Raw genomic sequence first — 16,506 nt, 5'->3', positions numbered from 1 at the left:
TTCATTCAGCAAACATTTATTAAACACCTGCTATCCATTGGAAGGGTATTATGCTAAGCCCTGGGAATATCTTAATGAAGATAGACCCACTCTATGTGATGTGCACATCTATCATATTTCTAAATACTATGTTATGCTTTGTAGAGAAAAAAAGCTAGGTCTGTTTCATAAATGGCCATGGTAGTTTAATAAATAATAGTTTCAAATACACCTGGTTTATAGCAAGGAGGTGACTAGTATCTTGGTGGGCTCTGAAGCTGACCTACCAAATTGCTGAATAAAAATGAGTTTTCCAGACACAGCTCATCTCCAACATACTCTTCAAAACACAGGCAACTCCCACTGATGTGCGCAAAAGGAGAGAAATTGGGATGTGGCCAATAAAATGTCAAATAACCAAAAAAAAAAAAAAAGAATGTATTTTCTGCTTTTGTGCTTGCATTTATATATGGGCGTTTTTTAGTGTTGGGGGAACTCATTTCGAACAGAATCCTGTAGTCATGCTGTGAAGATGACCCAGGAGACACTGGTGGGTTTCCAGTTTCCTACCCCTGCCTCTGCTGGGCAGGCTGCCCCTCCAACCACATCCACCCAGACAAGTCCATCCCTTCTCTGATTAAGACCAAGTGCCCATGTACAAATCTTTCCTGGAGTAGGAAATCACTTAAAAGTCTCATTTTTCAAAGGCTTGCTGAGCAAGCAAAGTAAACAAGGAAGCTTATTGAATTAGTAAGGTTGAAATTAAGCAAATTAGTTCCCAACTCTTAATAGTAGCTACTCAAGATGTCAACAAAGCAAGGATCAGTGTCAATATTAAAGCAAGGCTAGCAGTGCTCACTAAAACACGAATAATCCAGTGGCACAGAGTAAATTGTTTTTCAGCTCCTGGATTATAAATGTCTCCATGAAAGGCAATGATTTTTTTTTAACTTCCTCTCTCAGAGTATTCCAGATCAGGAACTGGGAAAAATATCACTATTAAATAATATTAATAAGAATATTGATAATGATGATGATAATGATTTCTCTGTCTAGTTCAGTGTTGAGTCCACTCTGTATGAGTTGCTTACTTTACCACTCCATGTGTTTCCTTCCACCCCCATTTTTGCTGTAAGCTAACAGGTATTCTATACAAGAAATAATTCTTACTCACAACGTGTGTAATTCCATCCATAAAGAAGCCCTGCTCCCTGCAGAAGCCTGGGTTTACCGATGGTTGAGATGTACTGATGACGCCCCAGATTGTACCCTCTCTCTTGATTGAAAGCAGAAGGACCTCCCCTCCTGCCTGGCCTCCTTACTTATGAACAGTGTTGATCCATTTCCTGTTCCCCTCTGTTAATTCATACCAGGACGGACACAAGATCGGAATGAGGGACCCTGCATTTCGGCACCTCCTTGGAGCAGTGTTGATGGGAATAAGTGTTTGCAGACTGCAGGTTCCTGTTCAGGCTACCAGAGGATGACTTTTCAATTCTTAGTTAACCAGTTCCAGCCCAAAAAATAGCCACTGTACACCAGCAGTGTTCAATATTGTTGTTTTATTTCTCCCCTTGAAGTTATGGCCACCCAACCATCATCGCTCCCAATTTAGAATGAAATATGGAGCACCTCATCTGGGTTTCAAATGAGATGCAATTGTCCCTTTGTTCTGCTGAAATCAATCAGAATCTTGCCCAAATGGGGGGTTTCAGGTTACCACAAGGAATGTATTTCCAGGGGTGTTTGCTCTGAAATAAAAAATGTGATAATCATTACATGAAGAGCAAATAATTATAAGCATTTCCTCTTGGAATCACAAAGAAAAAAAATACAAGGAATATATCAACCTCAGGAAAAAAAAGTATCATTGGATTTCTGTCTGGTATATTAAGGCACCTGGTTGGGGCCTGTAGCCATACTCCTTTGAATGCTGCTGCATTTTAACATCATTGTAACCTTGATTGATTCTGCCATGCTGCTTTGCTGAAAGTAGTGCTGAATTTGTCAAGATTTTTTTTCTTAAAGTGAAACACTCTTTAGCAGAAACTTAGCTGAAATTATTTGTCAAAAATGCAATATTCTGTCCAGTACATTCTAATCTGTAAGTGACCATTGATTCTAGCTCTATGGAAAAGTCAAAATTCAATAGGAAATGGGATCCCTGTGGGCAATTACTGGCACCATTGTATGTATGATCATGTATTTCATATCATCTGTACCTAAAGGGGCATGCTTGAAGAGCCTAGATGTCCATCAACAGATGAATGGATAAAGAAGATATGGTATATATATATATATATATATATATATATATATATATATATATACACAATGGAATATTATGCAGCCATCAAAAAATGAAATGTTGCCATTTGCAACAATGTGGTTGGAACTAGAGGGTATTATGCTAAGTGAAATAAGTCAATCAGTGAAAGACAAGTATCATATGATCTCACTGATATGAGGAATTTGAGAAACAAGGCAGAGGATCATAGGGGCAGGGAGGGAAAAATGAAACAAGATGAAACCAGAGGGGGAGACAAACCATGAGAGACTCTTAATCTCAGGAAACAAACTGAGGGTTGCTGGAGGGGAGGGGGGTGGGAGGGATAGGGTGGCAGGGTGATGGACATTGGTCAGGGTATGTGCTATGGTGAGTGCTGTGAATTGTGTAAGACTGATGAATCCCAGACCTGTACCCCTGAAACAAATAATACATTATATGTTAATAAAAAATTTTTTTTAAAAGGGGCATGCTTGGTGCTGTAGAGATAAATATTTCAAACCTTAGTAGGCTATATTTCATTGCACATTCTTGTCATTTTCACCAGGTCAAACAGATGGCCCCAAGTGCCAGGCATTTCCACCTGCTCAACTCAAAGAAGACTTAACCCACTTAGTTTTTTCTTCTGACACTTTATGCCCACAAATTAAGCATATTATTTGAAAGATCAAGTGAAATTGGTGTTTAGGGCTATTTGCCTATTAAGTAGGGATGCTCTAAAACTGCTAGAATCTACCTTCAATGAATCTCTGTCCAAAGGGATTAATCAAGCAAAATGGATAAGGCTGGTAGCCCTGTGCTCGCTTCGGCAGCACATATACTAAAAAAAAGGCTGGTAGCCCTGAGTTGCCCTGGCTGAGAGGGTAGTAGAAGACCATGGGGTGCTTGAAGAGCAATTAACTCCCACAGCTGTCTCCTGGTTGTTTCACTGAAGGTCCAAACTTCTGAATTAAACTTTTAAACATGGTTTTGTTTTAGAGAGACCCAGGACATTTTTTTGGACGCTCAGATTAAAAGTCTCACCTACTTTCCTCTACTAACTTTTATCCTCACCCTTGACCACACAGTAATGAATCCTGCATAGGATAACTGGTAGCTCCCGCTCAAACATCCAGATGGGTGAAACCAAGCTTATATTGTAAGAGAGGAGTAAGAGAAGAGAACTAATGCCTACTGAATGTTTTCTCTGTGTGCTTGGCCCTTCATGGACTATCTCATTATATCATCAGAAAAAACTCAGAAGGGAGGTGGTTTTATCCCCACTTTGAACATGCGAAAAGCAAGATTAGAGAAGGAAAGCAACTTTCCCCAGGCCATTTGTTAGTGACAAAGCATGGATTCTACCCCACTTGAAAGGCACATCCTTCACCTAAACCATGCAGCCACTCCATTCATGGCATTCATAGAAGTCCACAAAGGAAGTGGCCTAGATGACGCAGTAGAGCCCCATGGTTTTAGACCTAAGGAATCTGAAGCATAAGTGACTCAACCAAGGCTAGCTGACTGAAGAGCAGACGTAGTTGACCGTGCCCTGGTCACTAAGAGAACAGTACCATTTAAGGACAAATGTGGTTTTAGGAAATGTGTCCTGCTAACCCCAAATGCATTCACTTACTGCACTTTTTTGAATCTGAACAAGACAAACTTTGGAATTTCATACAATTTTTGTGGATTTTAAATTTCTCTTTTAATTTGATAAAATAATGTGGAACCTGGTAAAAGTAAGAGAATGGATGAAAATATGCTTAGGGCAGAGGTAGGAGGGGAGAGATGGACATCAGATCTATGTGGATGTTTGCTTGAGAATTTGCATATAGGAGAACTGGACCCCAAATTAGTTCCTGATAAATATCAGAATTTAGTAAATTCTTGGAAGGTGAACCAAGGGCCAAGTGGAGATTAAATATGTCTCAGTAAGCAAAAGGCAGGCAAGTGAGACAGATAGAACCTTTACAGTAACATTTCATAAAAACTTAGGCTCCAGAAAAACTATATGCTGTGGTAGCTCACACCAGGGTCTCTGGGGACCCTTTGGATGCACACATGCCAAGAGTGCCCTCTATTGTCTATCAGGAATACTAGGGAGCTTCAGGAAAGCCCATGCCTGTTAGTTTTTAGTTCTTTGCCCACAAAGGTATTTCAACACCTGGCAAAGGGTCTGAAATATGAATTATGCCCTAAAATGAGGGTTTATTTTCTCTGCTTTGGGATGTTAGATTTTGAAGAATCCTTAACAATTCTGATATCAATTTTCTTTTTTATAGCTGGGGAGAGAGAGGCTCAAAAAAGAAGTATCTCACTTCTTGTCAAGCATGTCAAGTTAATGACTGACCTTGGTCTTGAACTCAGGACTCTATGTCTAGTGCCACCTCCTACACAGCCTCCTAACCCATAATTTTGCTTCCTTCCTCTTTATGGATGGACATAAACCTGTGAAATAGAATAAGAGGCTCACAGAATGCTTGACTAGAAAGAACCTGAGAGATGGTATCTCATATGACCATATTTTACTAATAGGAAACTGAAGTCTGTGACTTACCAAGGCCACGTCAGGAGGAGGGTAGACCAGGACTCCAGTTTAATCACTTTCCAGCAAAACTGTTAAGAGAAAAGAAGGAGAAAGGGGTAAAATGCACTCATATTTCATGTGAAGATGAAGTTCTTTCCTCTACTTCACTGTATATAATCCCCCTTTATTCTTCATTTTTAGTCTCATGAGGGCAGGCTATACCACTGAAAAGCCAAATAGGAATTCAGGCTGAAACCAAGGGATGACAGCCTGGAACACTGGGATGAGGACTGGTGGGGTGGGGAGTGGGGACAGTGGCTGTCGTCCAGGGTGGGATAGCAATAGGGATGGAGGTATAGCTGCTGTGTTTAAAGTTGGGGCCTGGGCAAGTACCATGTCAGACTCCTACCTGGATGAACATCGGAGTGCTTCTCCTTGCTGTCGCATGATGCGGTGACAAGGAAGCAAAATGATCAGTCCTGGTTGCCCCAGTATCTTCCCAAGCAGGGATGGTCATGGTCTGTAAGTGGCAGCTGCTTCTGATTTGGGCTGCACCATGCCCTGTGTCTGAACTTGTCAGCCCCACCAGTCATTACGTATTTTCTCATACTAAGCTATAGGGTCAATGTCACTGTCCAATTGTCTCTTCCTGAAGAAGATAGAAAGAGAATGGAGAGACCTAAGGATTTCTGAAGGCTTGCTGTATTCCAGGCACTGGTTTAGGGGTTTCCTATGCATTATTCTTTTTTAATCTTCACTTTTCTTCCATCAGGTGGTGCCGTTATCCTGAATATGCAGATGATGAAACCTGGCACTCAGTGGGGGTAAGTTACCGTGCCCCAAGTCCTATAGCAGTCCTACAGCATTCTTATTTGAATCCAGTCCTTCTAAAATCTAAGTCATGTCTTTCTCAACCGGCATGGTTGGTCTCTTTGACCCTAGGATAGAGTCTTTGCCTCCTGCAGTTCTCCTCACCCCTGGCTTCTGACCACCTATCCAATTTGTAGACCCTTTGACTATCCAGACTGGGGATATTGTGCTCATGTGCTTCTAAACTGTGGGCTTTGGTCAATGTTTTTTCCAGCTGTGCAGCTCAGATTGCCCTGTCCTTCCTTACGTGGCTGACACCTTGAGCCAGGGGCTTTTACTAAATGGAGAACAAAACAGAACAAAACAAAACCAGAAGTTCCTCTGCTGCCCAGAAGTCAGCCCAACTACTGAGAAGGGAATCAGTGGGAATGGTGGGTGTGTGGCCCTGGACTATGAAGTTAAGGGAAAAGCCAGAGGCTGACAGTCACCCTGGTGGACAGACTTGATATATAGGACACAATGGTTCCAAATGGCACTGTGGACACTAGTTAAGTGCCTTGGGTATAAACACTGGCTCCCTATGCCTCCTAGGAGCTCTGTAACATGGGTATAATGATATCTGCCTTTCGGTGTGGTGCTGGGATTAAATGAGATAATGTTGCAACCTGCACAGCATACACTGTAGGGACTCAGTAAGTGTGAGCTTCTTCCCCTGTGTGCTTCCTGGGCAGCAGAGCCAGGACCTCAATTAACTGACAAGGATAGTTGTTTCTCCTAGGTTACAAAGATGGTCCAAATCTATTTTCTCCATGTTTTACTTTCCTCATGGGTCTATCTAGAGGCTTCTGTAACTGACAGATTGGATGCACAAGCCCTTTTTGTTCCAGAGGGGCTTTGCAAACAGTTTACTGTTGAAGCAGATCCCAGACCCTGGGTTTCTCATGTGATCTTCAGAGTACCTGTATTACAATAGAAAATCTACTTGAGAAATCGGAGCTGCCCAGGTCTCAAGCCGGTTCCCCCACTAATTTACATCCCTGTGCCATTTACTAAAAGTGATACAGGCGGGTGGAAATCAGGTGAGGCCTGTCTTTCAGAAGTAACCAAAGATGCCTGCACACCTCTGTGGATCACTAGCCTATTCTTCCTGGGGATGCCAAATGCAGTCAGGTGTGAGGCCTGGGCTTGTAGGGATACCCAAATATTTTCTTGGAAAGTAATCTCAGTTTATTAGAGTTCCTTGTCTCAATTCAGAGTATAGATTTTTGAATGCGTTTGCTGACAGATTGACCTGGACTATGTTTTCCCCTTATTCAGGGAGCGATCGATCTTTATCAAAAGGATTTGTTGACTGACGGGCTTTCAAGGTTCTAATGTGCTGTTTGATACTTTTAAGAGACATATGCCCCTTTGTATAATGAAATTATCTGATAAAAGAGGGAATGAAGCTCAGGTTTTCTGAAGCATCTCAGCTTTTGGCTGCCTCAGTGACTGCTAGGGAATTTTGTTTTTATTTGCCTGTGATGGAAACCTTACAACCCTTGGTGAAATTGTTTTCGAATATTCAAGTTTCTAGACCATATACTGTGTTTCCAGGCCTAAGGGCCTGAACTGCACCAAGATTGTGTTTCCCTCAGGTAAGTACTTCCAGACACTCTATCCTCTGTCTTTACAGCCCTGTTCTCCTCGTTACTGTACTATGTAACACTAGACGCGCATTATATTCCACATAAAAAGCCACCTCTGTAGCATCTTGTCATCGTTTCATCGACGCTGCTTTGAAGCCGTGTTGAGTTCTGAACTCAGAGCCTAACAGCAACGGCTCAAGTGCACCGTGCCGTATTATTTACCCAGATGGGGTTAATTGTTGAATAAAAGAATAGTCCCTTTCAGTTTACTTTTTCGCAATCTCTCTCATACCGGTTATGGAAGACAGGGAAGTCTATGATAAATATCAAACTTTCTAATCAGAAGCGAGTCCAGTTGTATTTGAAATCTTGAACTTAATCCAGAATCAGGAAATGTAGCCACTTGTGTTACTGTTGCTGAAAGAAGAAAATGACCTTTTTATTGTAGCTTACATTCACTATTGTGCTTGGGAGCCACAGGGAATGGAGCAAGTAAATGTAAAGGCTTAAGTAGATTTTTCCTTTTAACGGCAAGGATATAACATGATGTGCCGGAACCGTCATCTCCCTATATTTTCCAGAGATTTTTTTTCCTAGAGAGAAGCTTGCACTGAATCCTAAAAAATATTTTTTTCCTAACCCTTTACACCAAATCCCTTCAGGCCTCTGATCTCATTGTGGTTACCTGGCTTCTACCAGTAACCTGATTGATTGATCATTTGATTGAGGAATAGCATGAAAAGAGTACACTTCAAAAATCCTAAGTGTATAGGTTGACACACTTTTATATGTACATGCCTGTATCACCACTGTCCAGATCAAGAACATCTCCACCACTCAAAAGGATTCCTCAGACCTCTCCCAGCCAATGCCCTCTATTAGGTAACTGCTATTCTAATTTCTATCGCCATGGATCAGTTTTGTCCATTTGTGAATTTTATGTCAAGGGAATCATATGATACATACTTTCTGCTGACTGGCTTCTTTTTTTTCTCTCTGAATGATGTTTTTTAGTTCATCCATATTGTTACATACGTCATACCACTAGTTTTTCAGATGTCTTATTGTTTTGGAGAATAACTGTTGAAATGCAATAGATTGTCTGAAGAGGAATTTTTAAGGCAGCAGCAAAAAGAATGAAAAAGCTTTTACTTCTTATTCTCCAATCTATTGGAGTTGGTGGTCTTACTGTGCTCATATCATAAAGAGGTTTAGGGAAGATTTTACATATATGTATGTACATGTCTAAAATCTAAACATCTCTCTCTATATATATCTATAAATATAAAGCTATATACATATAGACCTTTTTGTCTTGGAGCTTACATTCTAGTTGGGGAAAATAGACAATAAAAAAGTAAAAGTAGGGGTGCCTGGGTGGCTCAGTCGGTTAAGTGTCTGCCTTCAGCTTGGGTCATGATCCCGGGGTCCTGGGATGGAGCCCCACATCGGGCTCCCTGCTCAGCAGGGAGCCTGCTTCTCCCTCTCTCTCTGCTGCTCCCCCTGCTTGTGCTCTCTCACTCTCTCAAATAGATAAATAAAATCTTTTTTAAAAAAGTAGAAGTAAATGAGTAAGTAAATTAGTAAATAAAATTAATTTCAGATAGGGATGATCAGTACTAAGACACAGATGACGAAAAGGTAATGGAAAAAGGAGCAGTGGTACAGGTGGGACTATTTCAGGTGGGGTGCTCAGAGGAGGCTGCTCTGAGGACAGGATATCTGAGCAGAGAACAGCGAGAAGGAGCTAAGATCTGGGGGCAAGTATGTTCTAGGCCAAGACATAGCAAGTGCATGGGCCTGCAGCAAAAACAAGCTGATGCAGTTTGAGGCACAAAATGAAAGGCAGCATGGCTAGAGCCTGATAGAAGAAAGAGACAGTGGTGGACATCAGATCAGGGAAGTAGGCAGCAGGGTCCTATAGATCCTGGTAGAGGACATAGAATATTTAGTTTCAGATGTGACGGGATGCCCTTGGGGCATTTCAGACAAGGGCAATGACATGATATGCTTCTGTTATAAAGGTTCACTCTGGCTACTATGTGGAGAATAGATGGTAAAGAGACAAGAATGGAAACAAGGAGACCAGTTAGGAGTCTGTTATTGAAAGGTGACTTTGACTCACATGTGGGTGGTAGCAGTGATAAAGGAGAGAAATGGTAGGATATGGGGTTTATTATTATTTTGGGAGACAGTAAAGCCAACAAGGTCTGCTAATGAATTGGATGTAGGGTATGAGAGATATAGTGGTTACCGTTTCAGTTGTTAGTCAAAGCAAGTAAGTAAAAGATGGGACTAGTAAATGCAATGGAGAAGACTGGAAAAGTAGAGTTTAGGAAGGAAATTCTTCAGAGTGCTATTCTGGCTCTATGTGAAGGTTCAGATACCTATTAGATTTATAAATGAAGGCATTAAGGGAACAGCTGGATATATCCATCTAGAGCCTAAGGGAGAAGTCAGGCCTGGAGACAAAAAGTTTGGAGTCATCAATATAAAAGTAGATATGAAAAGCTATGGGATTGGATTGGATGAATTAGGAAGAGCTTAAGGAAAGACAAGAGTATGTCCTGGGCAAACTTATCTCTATTGACTATATCACCATTAGCTTTGTCTTCATCATCATCATAATCATCATCATCATGAAAATCATCTTGATCACCACCATCATTTACTGAACGTGAAATGTTCTAGACACAAGAGAAATATAGGAAAAAGGAAAAAGAATCTCTGTCTTAAGAAGGAAAGGGGAAACAGTGAAAAGTTGGAATAATAAATGCGTTGATAGTGGTTTTCTCAGGGGGCAGTGGAAGTAACAGACTTAGAATGCCAGACAGACTTTGAAGAGGAGGCAACATTTGAATATTTCAGTTGAGTATTTGGATCCAAAGTAGTGTGATCCATGGGGAAAGACCATTCCAAGTAAAGAACAGCACTTGCAAAATCAAGAGACACAAAAAGGGAGGGAATGATCCTGAAGCTGAATGAATGAATGTGGTGTAGAGAGCGGATGTGGCAGTAGATGAAGTTGGGGAGTAGCACTAGCTGGATTGTCAAGGCCAATATACACCATGTTGAGAAGGTTTAAACTCCATCTTGAAGGCAATGGCAGAGGAACAAATGGAGGACAAGAAGGATTTTTTAACAACAGGATCTGAAGCTCAAAAGATCAGAGTTGAAATCTACCACTTACTAACTTGGTGATATTGTAGATATTGTCTAGCCTCTGCAAGCCTGAGTTTTCACACCTGTAAAGTAGGTAAAACAATAAGCACATGGCAGGGTTGTTATGAGAATTAAAGAGAATAAGTAAAAAGCACTTGCACCCACCAGGGAAAAATAAGCAATAGTGATTATTTTTGCTAGTACTGGCCCTGTTATTAATAGAGTTTTCATTTAAAAGAAGTTTTTATAGCAGGATTAGAGAATTCCAGAAATTATTATCTTGTGGATAAAAGTGGTGAGCAGTTGTTGGTGGGAGAAGGTGACAGAAGTGAGGGAGTCTGCTAACCAACAGGCCAAAGAAGGAAGAAGGGTAGTGAGGCTAAAATGGCTCTCAGGCTTTCAAGTAGGCAGGTAGGTAGGTTGGTGGTGTAGCTCTTTAAAACTAAGGATATTGAAAATGAGTACATTTTGTGGGAAAGGGAATGAATTCATTTGTAGACAGATTATTTTGAGATGCCTCTGAAATTTACTTTGTGGGTCTGGAGCTCAACAGAAAGAACTGGGTTGGAGGTACAGATTTGGGTAGATAAGATGGGCAAGGAGAGTATAGTGAGTAAGAAGTCAAAGTGCAGATTATAAAACCCTGGGGATAATTGAAATGTAGGGAATGGAATAATAAGAGGAAGCTGGCAGAGGTAGAGGGAGAGCCCAGAGGGCAGCTCTGAGGTGTTCCTTATCTACTCACCCAACGGCTACTCCTGCATGCTGGCCCTCCAAGCACTTTCCACTTTGGAGAAGAAGAGATGTCTGCCGCCTCCTTCCTCCCTCAAGCATGACTGATTCAAGTTCAAAGTGGAAAAAGCTGAACTCTGGCAAAAATTATAAAGAGATTTGGCCTCTTCCAGTGTCCCCTTCATTGCCACTCTGTTTCTGGCCTGGATATCCCAATTGCTGGCTCTGTCAATACAAGGCCAAGCGATTGTAGATCTCAGAACTAACAGGGACTTTATAGATTATTTAATTGAATTCCCAAATGCCTTGTATGAAAGGTGAGGAAACTGAGCCCCAGATAAACCAAGATGTTTAATCAGTTGATATTTTAACTAAACATAATTAAAGCCCTTTTCCAAGGATTTTTACTCAGCAATGCTGCTGCTCCAACTTATTTGGTGATAAATGGCTTAACATAAAGGTCCTCCCCGGAAGGTTAACATCTAACCTGAACTCAAATTTTGTCAAGCCCAAATCTAATAGTGGTCAAGTAGACACAAGAAGCAAAGAATAGGAAAGAAATTGGAGAGACGAGGCCTGCTTTCTAACAAATACACTGTCAAAATAAAAATTGGAGATAACTTACAGAATAGGAAGTACAAGGAAGAGAACTGTGATTTCCCAAGATCATCATTAGAGGAAAATGGTCCTACAAAGACCTTGGATAAGATGTTGAACAAGGAAAAGGGAAAACAATGTGTGATTTGTATTGTTTCTGAGATCCGCAGAATTGGAAATTTTGCCATGTAGCATTTAAGGCCTTCCTACTGGTTTATCCAGAAAACTCATACTGGGAGGTGAGCCAGACAATGGGGGCAATGCCTAAATTACCTAGTAGATAGCAGACTTGTAGATTATTCTGGACATTAATACTTATGGCAGACATGTCTAGTTGCCTACCCTAAATCTATTTCCTCTTCTTTCTCAGAAACAAGACCCTGGGGGTGCCTGCCTTCAGCTCAGGTCGTGATCCTAGGGTCCTGGGATTGAGCCCCTGACTAGGTCTCTGTGCTCAGTGGGGAGTCTGCTTCTCCCTCTGCACCACCCCCGCTTTGTGCTCTCTCGTATGTGCGCTCTCTCTCAAATAAATGAAAAATAAAATCTAAAAAAAAAAAAGAAAAAAGAAACAAGACCCTGGTTTTTATCTAGATGTATCCTTGCATAACCAAAAGACTCCATTTCCTAGGCTCCCATTAGTATAATAATGAGTATAAATAGAAACAAAATCTTCTTGATGGAAAAGATATCCATGCTTCTTTTTGTTTGTTTGCTTTTGTTTGTTTTTATTTAAATTCAATTAGCCAACATACAGTACATCATTAGTTTCAGATGTAGCATTCAACAATTCATCAGTTGCGTATACCACCCAGTGCTCATCACGTCATGTGATATCCATGCTTCTCTTCTGCTTTCTTCATCCAACTGTCTTCAACATGGACACGATGGCCCTAATTCTGGCAGCCATCATAGCCCATGAAAATGAGATGGAGGAAGCCCCCATACCAGCCCTAGACTTCTCACTTCTAGACTTCTCTTACACAAGAGAGAAATGAATTTCTACTGAGTTCAAGCCACATTGTTCTATTAATGCAGTCTAACTTAATCCTCACTAATGAACTTGATTTCTTTTATTGGGTTTTGAGCACTGATGAGAGTATAAGCCATTAGTGGTCCTAATGTAAAGAATATGATCGAGAAGTAATATTTAACACAATTAATTATGAATTTGCTACATAAAAGAAAGTACCTTAAGTTTGCAGAGTGACCGACATTTCACAAATTACTCTTCTTTATCTTAAAACAGCTATTTATATTTGAGCTGAATTGCCTAAAATTGGACTTTTAAAAATAGGTAACATATACACTAATGTTGTTATGGTGATTTCCAGTTTAGCCCCTTATTTCCTGCTTCCTGGACAAAGATCCTTAATATCTAAGACTCATTCTTCTCATCAGCCATTCATGGACAATAATTTCTTATTTCCAGAATTAGAGCAAAAGAAGAAGTAATACGGTATAGTGATCGAGTGTTCATCTCAACTAATTTCCAAATAGCTCAAGCAAATTATTTCTCTGTGCCTTGATTTTCTGGTCTGTAAAGTGAAAGCAAAAAAGCATATGCCACTTGAGGATTTCTGTGAAGAGTAAATGAAATAATGCGCATCAAACAGAGTCCTGGACACATAATAAAGTCTATTAAGTAACTAAAGGAGTGTTAGTTATTTTCCCCAAACTGCCAAGGACAGAACCTTGATATGTCAGGGTCACTCAACAAGCCATATAGCTCCTGCTGTGCATCATCTGCAATGCTAAGACATCTCAGACAAACCCAGGTATCATGGTGAGTACTGAGCCCTTGGAGTAAGTGGAGGTTCTGGCTCAGTGACATGGTTCCCAAAAGAAGAGCAGAGGCCCTGGGCTAGAGTTAGTGGAAGAAACCTTGCTACCGGCCACATATCTCTTCAGGACACAGAGGAAGTCTTGGGTCCTAAGTCAGCAAAAGAGCTTTGTATAATAGCATCTGAAACCCATTTTGTTCTATATCCTTCATGCTCCCTGGAGCAAGCCAGAGTCACAGACTCAGACTACTATTTAGGATTGAGTCCATCTCCAAGGTCATTCAGAGAATGATAAAGACTTTGTGGGAGTCCCCAGGGATAAATGCTCCAGACCAAATGGATGACAGCAGCAGATAGAGAAGCCAAGCACAAGTGCATGAGAACATAGATGACACTGTGAGAGCAGGAGATGGGTCCCCTCAGAGGCAAGAGTCCCTTAAAGGTGCACATGCACATAACTAGTGGAGGCAAACAGCCCAGGGCATTTGGTAACTCCAGGAGGGAAACCAGATCAAGAAAATGCCAGAAACATGGATTGCATGCCTAACAATGAAGATAAGCCTTGTTGCAAAGAGTCTGCTGTGAGGCTACAACAGCTATCCCTGAATTCTCAAGGAGGCCTCTGCCCAGGAGCCTACATTATCACATACCAGTGGCAGGACCTTAGATAAGTCACTGGGTATACAGAACAGAGCTGTAGTTAAGAGCAAGGCTCTTAGCACTGGATTCAGGCCTGTATCTAACGCACAAACCCTACTATTCAGCAAGTCACATAACCAATCGAAGTCTCTATTTCTCATCCGTACCCATACAGTATTGGACAGTTATTTTGGTAATGCCGGAGTATCATAGTACCTGTTCCTATGTATAGTTTTGCTCTAGGACAGCACTGGTCAATATCACCTTGGTGGTGATGATAATGTCCTATATCTGCACAGTCCAAGACAGTAGCCATTAGCCACATGTAGCTATTGAGCACTTGAAATGTGGCTGCTATCACTAAGGAATTGAATTTTAAATGTTATTTTATTTGAATTCATTTGAATTTAAATAGCCACATGTGACAAATGTTACCTTATTGGACAGTGCAGCAAGTCTAGGGACTAAATGAGATAATGTCTTTTATCACTGTACCTAGCATCAGAGCATGATAACCTCTAGCTGGTATTGTTATTAAACTTCTTCTAGCTTCAATTTCCTTATCTATGAAATGACATTAAAGATAATACCCACCTCTTGAGTTTGGTGAGAGGATCAAATAAAATCTCCTGGGTGAGGCAGTGAGTACAGTGCTTGACACAATGCAGGTGCTTAGCAAACGTGAGTTCCTTTTCCCTTCCATTTAAAGTACTTTGGCATTTCCAGGATAACTGTCCAATGATGTGCAAGGACATGGAGGACCTACAGTGAGGGTCTTGGCAAGCAGTTGAATTGTTCAATAGTTACTTGCACATCGCTAACACTGGCTTTGGCTGCAAAAAGAAAAAGTCTGCTTGAGCAAGCAAGAAAAAAAAATATTGGCAGTGATCTGTGAACTACGCGAGTTCCACAAATATGCATTTGGCAGAAGCCTGACTGTCCAGACAGATCACAAACCACTAGTCAACGCACCTGCTAGACAACAGGGAATGTTATTGCTGTTATAAAGATATGATTTATGAGTAATCTATACCCCAGGCAAAGACTCGCTTATAGCAGACCTATTGTCCAGACTAGTCATTGACCCTCCAACTGGGGGAATGACAGCACTGATTGAAGAGACAGCAGGGTAGGCCATGGAATTAAGCAAAACACTTGACCTTGTGGTCAGTGGGAGGCTGAGACTCGAGACAGGAAAAGATGCTGCGTTGTAGCTACTTATCCAGATGTTGCGAAATGGCTGGTGTGACAGAAGAAAACAGAACAACTGCAGGTGTGTTGGTCTCTAAAGGAGGGGCTGCTTCAGCTTCCTAACAGCAAGGGGGATTTTAAGCAATGTCTTGTCTGTAAGAGGTCAGAAAAAGAGAAAAGATACGATCAGGGCTAGTCTCAGGAGGAGCCGCTTAGCTCATGCCCCAAAACTATTCCCAGTATGTGCTCATTGGTTCTTGGAATTTCAGGTGGAGACTGGTTTCTTTCACTTAAGGATGCCCTCTCATGGGTAAACTGATACTAGATTTGATTGCAGTTACAATTTTAAATCTTTGGGCTGTGGTACCTTCAAATCTTAAAAGTTATTTACTAAGTGTTGAGATTCTTCCTGAAAAATAGGGGGAAGTGGGCAATAGCCTAAGTGCATGGAGGCACAGAAGAGATTTGTGTCACGGAGGGATGATATTTGCTTGGAGATGCTAGAAATGTGTTGAAAGGGGAGTTTTCCTACCATGGCTGTACACATTTATTTCTTGGGAGTGACCAAAATGCTGTAATAGTCATACCAGAAGCTTTTCAAGGAAAGAATTTGAATTCCCTCCCCCACCTCCCCCTCCTTCTCTTCCACTACCACCACCATCATCATCATCCACTATGCAGCAGACAATCTGCAAGGTGATTCACAAACTTGTAATTTATAATCCTTATAGCAATTGTCCAACATAGGTATTGTTAGTCCCATTTTATAGATGAGAATAATGAAGCTCAGAGAGTATAACTTGAGTAAGTCCAGATCACATAACTAGTGAGTGACAAAGCCAGGGGTAACATCCTCATATCTCCCACATATGCCCATGGTCCCTAGCACTCAGCTTGCTACTTGATTAGGTACCTAATGTGGCTAATGTGAGTGAGAAACCATTTTTTTAATGTTATTTAATGTTAATTAACAGAAATTTAAACATAAATAGCCACATATGGACAGTGACTACCTTTACCAGCACAACTCTAGGGACCAAATGAGATAATGTCCTTTATCACTGTACTTGGTACCTAGTTAGTGCTTGATTGGACTGAAGCTACTGGACCTTCATTATGTGCTGATTTGTAGAATTTGTTGAATATAGTTGTGGACAGCTTTATCCCAGTCATCCCATTATTTCACTAACT

At 41.0% G+C, this 16,506-nt stretch overlaps 1 long non-coding RNA gene across 2 annotated transcripts in view; it reads right to left on the bottom strand.

Moving 5' to 3' along the window:
• Positions 1 to 1,294: 1,294 nt before the first annotated feature.
• The window catches only part of LOC135363963 (uncharacterized), a 74,217-nt gene continuing 59,005 nt past the window's right edge, over positions 1,295 to 16,506 (bottom strand). For both annotated transcript variants that reach the window (XR_010410407.1, XR_010410406.1), the window contains 4 exons: positions 14,719 to 14,957; positions 5,185 to 5,424; positions 4,806 to 4,864; positions 1,295 to 1,730 (listed from right to left, as the gene is read on the bottom strand). This is a non-coding gene — a long non-coding RNA (uncharacterized LOC135363963). The remainder of the gene's footprint in view (positions 1,731 to 4,805; positions 4,865 to 5,184; positions 5,425 to 14,718; positions 14,958 to 16,506) is intronic.

The sequence above is a fragment of the Mirounga angustirostris genome, unplaced genomic scaffold (assembly GCF_029215605.1).
Source record: "Mirounga angustirostris isolate CCGP_5_RB_7025 unplaced genomic scaffold, mMirAng1.0.hap1 SCAF_4, whole genome shotgun sequence".
NCBI classification, from domain to species: Eukaryota; Metazoa; Chordata; class Mammalia; order Carnivora; family Phocidae; genus Mirounga; species Mirounga angustirostris.
This window is presented reverse-complemented; position numbering and strand designations above follow the sequence as displayed.